The 12,300-nt window shown below is 36.2% G+C and overlaps 1 non-coding gene across 1 annotated transcript; it reads right to left on the reverse strand.

The window, feature by feature from the left end:
* Positions 1-10,621: 10,621 nt before the first annotated feature.
* On the reverse strand, positions 10,622-10,755 carry LOC141421806 (small nucleolar RNA SNORA48). Its single transcript, XR_012446500.1, has one exon. It is a non-coding gene; the product is annotated as a small nucleolar RNA SNORA48 (small nucleolar RNA).
* Positions 10,756-12,300: the final 1,545 nt, after the last annotated feature.

The raw sequence follows: 12,300 nt of genomic DNA on the forward strand, positions 1-12,300 counted from the left end.
GCATGAGCCACTGGAGCCCAGCTCACTTGTTTATTAAAAGATATTATGGTAGAGTTTTTAAATTATAAAAATTTAAAAAATTACAACAAATGCAAAGAAATACTGCCTTATTAGGGAATGATAAAGTGAAAAGAAAATAAGAAAACAAAATCTTAAGTATTTGACCCTGGCTCTGTCTCTAGAATCTCAAAGCATATTTTTTAAGAAAGAAGGTGATCATATTTTGCACCCTTAAAATAGTTTGGGGTTTTAAAATTTTATTTTATTTTAGAGTCAAGGTCTCACTGCCCAGGCTGGCCTTGAACACATGATCCTCCCTCCTCATCCTCCCAAGTGCTAGGATCACGGGGATATGCATCATGCCCAGCTAATAGTTTCAGTTTAGAAACCGAATTTTTATCTGTGTCAGTCCTGTGACTAATTTATACTGTCTTCATTGTTACACAAGTTCTACTTTGCCACAACACCAACTGACACACAAATTCTTCAGTCGAAAGTGTTAGTATGCCATTACTATCCACATTCTCTTTTCCTTACCCCACACCCGAAGTTTTTTCCAACTGTATGCTGGCAAGAACACCAGAAATTGGCTAGTATATCTAGATTTTGACCTTATGTAAATTTCATGATGTTACCTGTAAGGATCTGCCACAGAAAATAGAGAAGACCTATCACCCAGTGGAAAGCAAATAAAGTTTCTACTGCTAAGATTTCTCACTGTGCGAAATAAAAAAAAAAAAAAAGAAGGACAAAATAATTCCCTAGGGCTGGGGATGGTGTCTCAAGTTGTAGAGCACTTGGTTAGCAAGTGCATGACCCTGAGTTCAAACCCTAGCACAACAATAATTCAATAAATAAACAATTCTCGATTTATTTAAAAGATTATTGACGGGCTAGGGCATTGGCTCAAGTGATAGAGGGCTTGCCTAGGACTCATGTGAGCCTCCAATCCCCAGCACCACCAAAACAAACAACAAAATTATTGCCATGTTTGAAATTGAATCCAAGTAGAGACCTGTTCTATTTATCTCTTCCCAAGTCTGCATCATTTGCCCGGGACATATGAAGACCATTTCCTCATTTTGCCTAACAGAAACTAAAACTTTGCTTCTGAGCATTTATTTATTTATTATTTATTTTATTTCATTTATTTCATTTATTATTTCTGGGCATATTTCTATCAGAGTATGGGGTGGTGATAATAATGGTGATGAATTAAAAATTCTTAAACTATATGTTTCATCTCTTACCTGGAAAGATGAATTTCCGAACAGCTTTATTAAGCTACAATTTGCATACACAAACATTTGCCCATTTTAGCATAAAGTTTGATGATCTGGGAAAGTGTATACAGTATACGGTCTTATATTCGGTATATAGTCTGATTACTGCTAGTCAAACTTTTGTGGCTGTGATAAAAACAACTTCAAGGAAGGAAGAATTTGTTTCTGCTCACAGTTTCACAGATTTGAGTCCATGGTCCTTGGCTCCATTGATTCTAGGCCTATGGGGAGGCTGAACATTATGGTGACAGGAGCGTGTGGCAGAGGCTGCCCACCTCACGATGGACAGGAAGCAGGGGGTCCGGAAGGGACCTGGGAACAGGTATTACTTCCTCCAGTTAGGTCCCTCCTCCTAAAGTTCCCACCACCTCCCAAAAGACCACCACCATCTGAGGACCAAGTGGTCAGCACAAGAGCCTATGGAGACATTGCATATTCAAACCATAATGACTACCATGAGCAAATCATAGAGTACTGCCATCACCCGAAAAAAGTGCCTTCATGCTGCTTTACAGTCCAGTCTCTTTGCCCATCCCTACTCCCAAGTAACTGCTGATGCTTTTTGTCCCAGTAGATCAGATTTTTCCTCAAATATCACCAAAAAGGAATCCTACAGAATGTAGTCTTTGTCTACTATCTTGTACTATCATAATGATTTAATGACCTATGTAGGTGGTAACAAAAGCATTACTAGCTCATTTTTAGTGGTGAGCAGTATTCCATTGTACAGCCGTACCACAATCTGTTTATACATTCTCTAGTTAACAAACATTAGAGTTATTTACAATGGAGCTATTGTTAAAAAAAAAAAAATTGCTACGATTGTATGATTGAACCCAAGGCCTCATGCACATTAGGTAAACACTCTACAACTGAGCTACATCCCCAGCCTGAGTGTTTATTGCTTTATAGGAAACTTGCATGCCAGATGCAGTGGCTCATGCTTGTAATCCCAACTACTTAAGAGTCAGAAATTGGGAGGATTGCAGTTTGAGGTCAGCCCAGGCAAAAATGTTAGTGAAATCCCCATTTCAACAAATCAGCTGGGTATGGTAGATCATACTTGTAATCCCAGCTGTTCAAGAAGCATAGGTAGGATGCCCAGGTCAACTCTGGCAAAAGTGAGATCTTATCTAAAAAAAAAAACCTAAAAAAATCAAAATAGGTTGAAGTTGTGGCTCAAGCAACTGAGCACTTGCCTAGCAAATGCAAGGCCCTGAGTTCAAACCACAGAACCAACCCCCCTCCACCGCAAAAAAAAAAAAAAAAAAAAAAACAGAAGAAGAAAAAGAAACTTCCAATTTCCGAAGTGGCCGTGTGGTTTCCATTGGTGTCAGCAATTTGTTAGTGTTGTAGCTGCACTGTGTCCTTGACAGTGCTTAGCATTGCTAGCCTTCATGTTTTGTGGATTTGTTTTGTCTTGCTTTTTGATGTCCTCGTTTGTGATTTAAATGTGCATTTCCAAGAACACTGATGTTGAAAACGCCTTCACATATTTATTGGCCATTAGTAGATTATCTGTGACAAATCTTCTGCCTGTCTATTATTGTTTTTTTTTGAGGGGGTGGGACTGGGGTTTGAACTCAAGGCTTCACACGTGCAAAGCAGGCACTCTACTGCTTGAGACACACCTGCAGTCCAATTAGTTGTAGTAGTTGAGACAGGGTCTCATAATGTAGCCAGGCCAGCCTCGAACTCATGATCTTTCTGAATCTGCACCCCCCCACCACTGTGTGCTGGGATTATGGATGTGTGACACCACATCCAGCTCTGCCCATCTTTTTAATTGTTGTGTTTTAATTGAGTTGTAAGTGTTCTTTCTATATTGTGGATATAATTTATTTTCACGTGTATGTTTTACAAATATTTCTTCTAGGCTATGGATCACCTCTTTCATTATTAATATTGTGTCTTTTAAAGTAAAATGTCTTAATTTTATGAGATTCAATTTATCAGTATTTTTCTTTTATCTCCTTTTTTGTCTTATCTAAGAAACATTTGCCAGAAACATATTTCTCCTCTGACTTACTTCAGAGTTATTATTGCTGTTATTGTTATTATTATTATTATTATTGGCAGTAATGGGTTTTGAACTCAGGGCCTCATGCTTGCTAGGCTCTATCAGTTGGGCCACATCTCAGTTCTTTTTGCTTTAGGTATTTTTCAGATAGGGTCTTGCACATTTTTGCTCAGGCCAGGATGGACCAATGCTCCCTGAAAAGCTGGATTTACAGGCATGTGCACCATATCTGGCTTGTTCCTTGAATAGGCTCTTGTTAACTTTTTTCTCTGGGATGACCTCAAACCATAATGCTCTGATCTCACCTCCCAAGTAGCTGGGATTACTGGGAGAAGCCACTGCACCCAGCTTCAAAGAGTTGTTTACCTCTATTGACTATTCATGAATTTTGAACTGATTTTTTAAATTGGGAATAGTAAGTGTTGACATTCACTTTTATTTTTGCAAATAGATATTATGCCAGCAACATTTCATGAGCAAAGTATTTCCTATTTGAATTACCTTGGTACTTTTGTAAAAAAAAAAAAATCGACCATGTAAGAACAGGACTATCTCTCCTGTCTGTTCCTTCCATTACATGCGTTTCTACTCTATTCTCCTGCAAATATCACAGCTTATTGATTACTAGTTTAATTTTTAAACATTTACCTTTTTTCAAATTGTTTTTGCTGTTCTAGGTTTTTACATTTCCATATAAATGTAGAACCATCTTGTCAATTTCTTCCAATCAGAAAAAAAAAAATCTCTGCTGAGAATTGGTTGGAATTTTTTTTGAAATTGTATGAAGTTTTGTAGAAATCTTCATCATAAAATTATGGAGTATTACTATCTATGAACATGGCAAATATCTCAATTTCTTTAGTTTTAAAAATTATAGCAATTTTGGGAGTGATAGTATAGATACTCTACAAGTTTTCATTAAATGTAAAGCTAAGTGTTCTATGCAAATGTAAGTGGTGTTTCTAAATTTCAATCATCACTTCCTTGATGCTAATAAACAGGAAAAGAATTATATTTGTACATTGATCCTGACTTCAGCATCATTGCTAAGCTTACTGTCAAGTTCTCACAACTTTTTAATAGGCCCTTTGGCATCTTTTATTCACAAGATCTATAAATAAAGAAAGGTTTGGTTCATTTCCAAGCTGCATACTTTATTTTTCTTCCCATAATGTATTGGGTCCACTGAAAAGAAGCTTAGAGGAATGAGAACAGAAGTTTTGCTTTTTTTTTTTCCTCTTGTCTTTGGTTAAAAAGTTACTGAGTTCTTTATTACTAAGTATAATGTAGCCTGCATCTTTTCCCAAAAATATTGTATAAAAGAAAGAGGAACTTACTTTTTTTCTTTGACAGAGAGTTTATTATGAACTGATGCCAAGTTTTATCAGATTCTTTTTTGTATTTATTGAGAAGATCACATAGTATTTTTTCCTCTTTAATTTGTTAATATGTAAGAATTAGACTGAGTTATTTTCTGATGTTAAACTAACCTTGCATTTCTGAAGAAAATCCCTTTTGTTATATTGCACTATACTGTTCACATATTGTCAGTATTGATAAAGTATTATTAAGGATTTTTCCATTTATATTCATGGTAGATATTCGTGCATGAATTTGTTTTCTTTTGATTTTGAGGGGATTTTTGTTCAGGTGGTTATAGCAGTCTTATAAAATGAGTTGGCTTGTACTTTCTTTTCCTCTAGTTGATGAAAGAAATACTATAGATTAGTGTGATTCCTTTTTCACATGCTGATAGAAGTCACTGCTGAAGCCACTTAGATCTAGAGATTTTCTGGTGGGATATAATTCCTTACTATGAATAGAACTTTCACAGATATAGGGCTAATATAGCATTTTTTAAAATTGAGTTTTGGAATTTTGTGTTCTTCAAGGAACAACTTATATAAATTGGAATTATTGATTGGCATATGCTTGTTCATAATATTACCTAAGCATACACTAATTATTTCTGCATGATAAATTACCATAAATTTAACAGCTTAAAACAACACACACTGTTTTTTCACCAGTTCTAGGGGTGAGAAATGAGGACATTCTTAAAGCGGTTTTGTGGCTTCAGGGTCTATCATAAGATGTCAGTCAAGGTGTCATCTGAAGAGATGGGGTCACTGAAATCCTGAGAGAGGAAAGGTCCACTTCCAAGTTCACTTTCATGGCTGTTAGAAGAGTAGCTCCTCTCAAATTGTTGGGTCCAGGAACTTAAGCCTTAGCAGGCTATTGGTCAGCACCGACCCTCACTGACATGTGGGGTTATCCAGCAAGGCAATTTATTTCATTAAAACTAGAAACACAGTGTACCCCCACCCAGCACAACATTTTTAAAAAGAAGCCAAAAACAAGTGATATTATTTGCTAGGAAATTGGAAGTTGCAGTTTCCTGTTATCTAATATAAAGTGGTGAGATATTTTATTGGTCAGAAGCAAATTGTTCAAGATGACAATATTTATTATACAAGTTCATGAATACCAGGAGGAAGGAAACATTGGAGGTCATTTTAGAAGCTACTTACAATATTTCATTATAACTTAAGTATCTGAAGAATTGGCAGAGATGATTCTCCTTTCGTTGATAAAAGTAGTAAATTTGTTTACTTTGGTTGATTAATTTAGGAAAATCTTATCAATTTCATTGATCTATTCAAATAATAATTTACATTTATTTCATTGACTTTTCTCTGTTGCTTGTTCATTATTTTATTTTATTTGCAGGTTTCTCTTCAACTTATGATAAGGTTAGGTCACAGTAAAGTTATCATGAATTGAGAATCTTATAAAACAAATAAAAGACTTTACAGGTATAAACTCCCCTCTAAGTACTGGTTGAGCCAGGTAAAATAATTTTAATAGGTTGCATTTTGAATTCCATTTGTGTCAAAATATTTTATAATTTCCCTTGTGATTTCTTTTTTTACCCATGAATTATTTGGATGTATTTTTAAATTTTTCAAAATTTCTCTGATTCCTAATTTGAGTCCACATAGTCTGTCAGTACTGACTGAAAAGATTTGCATTCTCCCATTGAGTGAAAGGCTCAATAAGTACATTCACAAGTAGTTAAAATCTTTTATGTTAAAATTGTTTTTTTTTCCACTTGTCATATCAATTACTAGAGAGAAGTATTAGAATATTTACCTGTGATTTTTTATTTGTGAACTTCTTCACTCGGTTCCTTCACGTGTAGCTCTTTTTAGGTATATATATGTTTATTACCATTACATCTTTCTAGTATATTGACCTTTGCCATTTTGAAATATTCTTATTTATAGTAATATTCTTTAATTTACAGACTATTTTATTTTTCATTAATAAAGTAACTGTAGCATTCTTCAGGTTATTTTTTAACTTCAATGTTTTGACTCCCACTAACAAAAAGAAAAGGTGTGGGGAATCTCATAGCATTGACGTATGTAATGATGTGTACACTATGCAATGTAAGTAACTAAAAAATATGTGGGTAACTTCAAACTATATTACAAGGCAATAGCAACAAAAACAGCATGGTACTGGCACAAAAACAGACACGAAGACCAGTGGAACAGAATAGAGGACCCAGATATGAAGCCACACAACTATAACCAACTTGTCTGACAAAGGCGTTAAAAATATACGATGGAGAAAAGACAGCCTCTTCAACAAAAACTGCTGGGAAAACTGGTTAGCAGTCTGCAAAAAACTGAAACTAGATCCATCTTTATCACCCTATACCAGTATTAACTCAAAATGGATCAAGGACCTTAATATCAGACCCCAAACTCTAAAGTTGGTACAGGAAAGAGTAGGAAATACTCTGGAATTAATAGGTATGGGCAAGAACTTTCTCAATGGAACCCCAGCAGCTCAGCAACTAAGAGATAGCATAGATAAATGGGGCTTCATAAAACTAAAAAGCTTCTGCTCAACAAAAGAAATGGTCTCTAAACTGAAGACACCACCCACAGAGTGGGAGAAAGTATTTGCCAGCTACACATCAGACAAAAGATTGATAACCAGAATATATAGGGAACTCAAAAAACTAAACTCGCCCAAAATTAATGAACCAATAAAGAAATGAGCAAGTGAACTAAACAGAACTTTCTCAAAAGAAGAAATTCAAATGTCCAAAAAACACATGAAAAAATGCTCACCATCTCTGGCCATAAAGGAAACACGAATCAAAACCACACTAAGATTCCACCTCACCCCTGTTAGAATAGCCATCATTAAAAACACCACCAACAACAAGTGTTGACAAGGATGTGGGAAAAAAGGAACCATAATCCACTGCTGGTGGGAATGCAAGCAGGTGCAACCTCTCTGGAAAAAAATTTGGAGGTTTCTTAAAAATCTAAACATAGATCTGCCATATGATCCAGCAATCCACTCCTGGAAATATACCCAAAGGAATGCAACACAGGTTACTCCAGAGGCACCTGCACACTCATGTTTATTGTAGCACTATTCACAATAGGCAGTTATGGAAAGATGCCCCACTACTGATTAATGGATCAAGAAAATGTAGTACTTGTATACAATGGAATTTTACTCAGCCGTGAAGAAAAATGAAATCTTATCATTTGCAGGTAAATGGATGGAACTGGAGAACATCATTCTGAGCAAGGTCAGCCAGGCTCAGAAGACCAAAAATCGTATGTTCTCCCTCATATGCAGACTTTAGATGAAGGGCAAACACAACAAGGGGATTGGACTTTGAGCACATGATGAGGCGAGAGCACACAAGGGAGGTATGAGGATAGGCAAGAAACCTCCCTGCCCCCCCAAAAAAACAAGATAGCATTTGATGTCCTCAATGCAAAGGAACTAATGCAGAAACTTTAAAGTGACAGAGGCCAATAGGAGAAGGGGACCAGGAACTAGAGAAAAGGTTAGTTCGAGAAGAATTAATTTAGAAGGTAACACACATGTACAGGAAAGCAATGTGAGTAAACTCCCTGTATAGCTATCCTTATCTCAACTAGCAAAAACCCTTGTTCTTTCCTATTATTGCTTATACTCTCTCTTCAACAAAATTAGAGAGAACGGCAAAATAGTTTCTGCCTGGTAGAGAGGGGGTAGGTAGGGAGAGGGAGGGGAAGGGGGAGAAATGACCTAAACATTGTACGCACATATGAATAAAAGAAATTTTAAAAAATGCGTGTACCTCAACTTAATTAAATTACCATGAGATAGAATGTTCTTATTAACTTTTGTTAAACTAAGTGTAATTTTAATATGAAAAGAATACTGAGAACAGATTCTTCCTGGAAGGGGGGGAGGGAGAGGTGGGGGTGGGGCATAGAGGGGAGAAATGACCCAAACAATGTATGCACATGTGAATAAATGAATAATAAAAAAAAGGAAGAGAATACTGAGGTTATCCCAGAGACAGAGAGAAAATGACAGAAAGAGAAAGACAGACAGACAGTGAGCTGGAGAACACAATTCAAAACAATTGCCATATTCTTCAAGTTTTTATATTTATCTTTGATCTAGATTCAAGAATTCTACAGGGTGCTGAAGAGTTGGCAAATCACAGTTCAATATCCTACATTTCAAAGCATGTTAGAATAATTTACTTTAAAAACTCCAAAATTAGTTGGGCATGGTGTCTCATGCCTGCAATTCCAGCAATCTGGAGATTCGGGCAGAAATATAACCAGTTTGAGGCCAGCCTGGGCTACATAGCAAAATGCTATATGAAAAAAAAAAATCTGAAAGTTTAAACCTTCCTTCAAACAAATAGATTGTTTTTCCTTGAAGATTGTGATGTGGAAAACAAGAGAAGGGATAAAATGGCATCAGAGGACCTTGAATCACAAGTTTGAGGGAGGACTGATTTGGTCAATTTGTCGAATTGTTAAAGTATGCAATTTGAAGTATTCACCTTCTAAAATATCATGCAATCCTTCTAAAATCTTGTTCCTCAAACTGTGTGTCATAGAATTTGAAAACATTTAAGTTTAACATGATACTCAGCCAGTATAAATAACATGGGTTTATATATGATTATATTAATGTGTAGAAATTGTTTATAATTTAATTATTCATTAATTATAATATATAAATGTATATTTATCCTTTCTTCCAAAGTTGTCAATCTGACTTTACAACAGGAAGTCAGTTTCATTACAGAGACCTGTGTTACATGATATCATTATAACATACATGACATTTCATTTTTGGTGTTGTCCATTTATGGGTTTTCATAAATGTGCAATCCCATGTATATAACACCATTAGAGAATCATACAGAATAGTTTCACCGTCCTACAAAATACTGTTTTCAACTGATACATCCCTCCGACTGCTATTAACTAGGGATCCTTTTGTGTTTCCATGACAGTTGTGATTGTGCGACATACAGCTTTTTCAAATTGGCATCATTCACTTAGTAATATGTTAAAAATTTATCCGTGTTTTTTAATGGCTTGATCTCTCTCTCTTTTTTTTTTTTGCTACTAAATAGTATTCAATTATCTATATGTGCCACAATTCAGCCGTGGACAGACAGAAGGCCTACATGGTTGTTTCCACGTTTTGGCAATTATGAGTAAAGCCACCATAAACATCGGTGCAGGTTTTGCTATGGGTATATCTATTTACAGCATTTTGGTACACTCTGAGGTGGCAAATGCCTGGTCATACGTTAGGAGTATACTCAGTACTACACAAAAATGTTAACTGGCATTCCAAAGCAACTGTGATTTTCTGAATTCTTCTAATTTTTTTTTTTTGATGGCACTGGGGTTTGAACTCAGGGCCTCACGCTTGCTAGGCAGATGCTTTACCTCTTGAGCCACTCTTCCAGTCCAATATCCTATTGATTTCTTCTTGTTCTTCATCCTTGCCAGCTTTGATGTTTGCTCCTATTTTTGTCCTTCATTTCTTCCCTGTCTTTTGGGGATTTAATTAAATGGTTGTTATGGTTCCATTTTCTCTCCATTTTAGCATACTTGTTGCTCAAAATTTTTACATATTTTCATGGTTGCTGTAGAATTCAGAATAGATATTTGCAACCAATTCAAGCCCACTTTCAAATACCTCTACACGGCTGCACGTGTTGTACCTTTCCCTTATAATCACAAAATCTTTCTAATTCCTCTTATGTCCTTCGTGTCATTCTTGTCATTCATTTCATTTATGATAAGCACACACACACACACCATGAGCATGCATAATTATTTCCTATTATTGTTGCTATTATTATTATTATTTTGAATGAACTGGTAACAATTAGATCAACTGAATAATAATCTTATGCTTTTCTTTATGCTGAGCTGAGTTTTTGACTGGGTAATTCTCTCTTTTTTTTTTCAGCAGCACATGTGTGCAAGCATGAACCAGGCATGAGCATAGACTGAAAGCCATGCTCGGATAAACAAGGTGCAGTTTTGCATCTGGCTGGCATGAAATGAACACCACCAACTTGATGTCCCTCTACCCAGGTCAAGGACAATGAATTTAACATTTCTTACAAAGCAATCTACGGGCAACAAAGTCCCTCTATTTCTGTCTGAGAAGGACTTTATTTTTTTCACTCGTGAATGTTATTTTTGCAAAAGACAGTGCGATTGGTTAATGTTTGTTGTCAACATTCTCACTCTGTTCTCTTCGTGCTTGCATGATTTTGGAGAAGTTGGACGTAATTCTAATATTTGCTCCTCTGTAGGTAAGGTACTTTTTTCCTCTTGCTTCTTTCTGGATTTTTTTCAGTAGGTTTGATTTCATGCAGCATGAATATGACATGCCTAACTGTAGCATTTTGGGGCATTTATTTGGTTGGTGTCCTCTGAGCCTCTGGGATCTGAGGTTTGGTTTGTGAAATTAATTTGAGAAAATTCTCAGTTATTATTGCTCCAAATATTTCTTCCCTTCCTTTTTCTCTTTGTTTTCTTGCTAATATTCTCACCATGCATGTGTTATACCTATGTAGTTTTCCCACAGCTTCTTGATAGCCCTTATTATATTAATCAGTTGTTTAAAATGTCTGGTCTGATAATTCCAACTTCTCTGCCACAGCTGAGTCAGATTCTGATGCTTGCTTTGTCTCTTTAAACTGTGTTTTGTGTCTTAGTGACTTTTAATTTTTTCTTGATAGCCAGACGTAATATACTAGGCAAAATGAACTATGACAAATAGGCCTTCCGTCATGTAGAGGCCAGGTATGTGTGAGGGTAAGTGTTCTACAGTCTTGTGAGTGCCAGTCTTATAGTGCACCGTGACTCTGGACTATGGACATTACAAGTACTTCCCAGTTTTTTCACTTCAGGTGGAACAGGAGGCTAGAATGGGCTATAGTTTGTCATTTGCATTCTTCCAGGTAGGTTACTCATGTATAAAACCACAAGAGTTAAGGCTCTGGATTAAGTGGTTTTTCCTGAGGTCAGGTCTTGTGAAGAAGGGAATGCTCTGGTCTGTTTCAAACCATTTCTTTTTCCCTTCTCTCTTCCAGAAGTACAAGGATTTTTACTGTAAAAACCAGATCTTGTTCTTGGAGATCCAACTCAAAAGAGTAAGGAACCCCACTATGACTGGGTCCCCTTGAAGTTCTCATCGCTTGGACTTGTCCTTGCCAAGCTTCCAGCAATTCATCATCACAAGCCAGGTTTTCCCATATTGGCGCTGTTTCTCTTGCAGGTTTTTGCTTGACTATAAGTTGTAAGTTTCTATCTTTACCTGGCTGTCTCTCCAATTTGATAGGACAGAGGTTTGCCCTGTGACCCCCACTTCTCTGATGGATCTAAGAAGAGTTGATAGTTTTCAATTTGGTCAGCATTTTACTCGATGTTCGGCTGGAAGAACAACTTCAAGCTTCTTAACTAAAACACTAGAAACTGGAAATCCCCCTGGCTGTGTTTTAACTTCAGTTTTTCTGTCTGTACTTCTACTCCAGGCACACTAAACAAGTTTAGTTTTTCTTAACATTCTGCTCTCATAGGTGGTTCTCTTAGAGGAGGGAAAACTGAAGAAAGCTTCCTATGAAAGGGAAGAGAATCATAG

This window comes from Castor canadensis, chromosome 3 (assembly GCF_047511655.1).
Source record: "Castor canadensis chromosome 3, mCasCan1.hap1v2, whole genome shotgun sequence".
In the NCBI taxonomy this organism is placed as follows: Eukaryota; Metazoa; Chordata; class Mammalia; order Rodentia; family Castoridae; genus Castor; species Castor canadensis.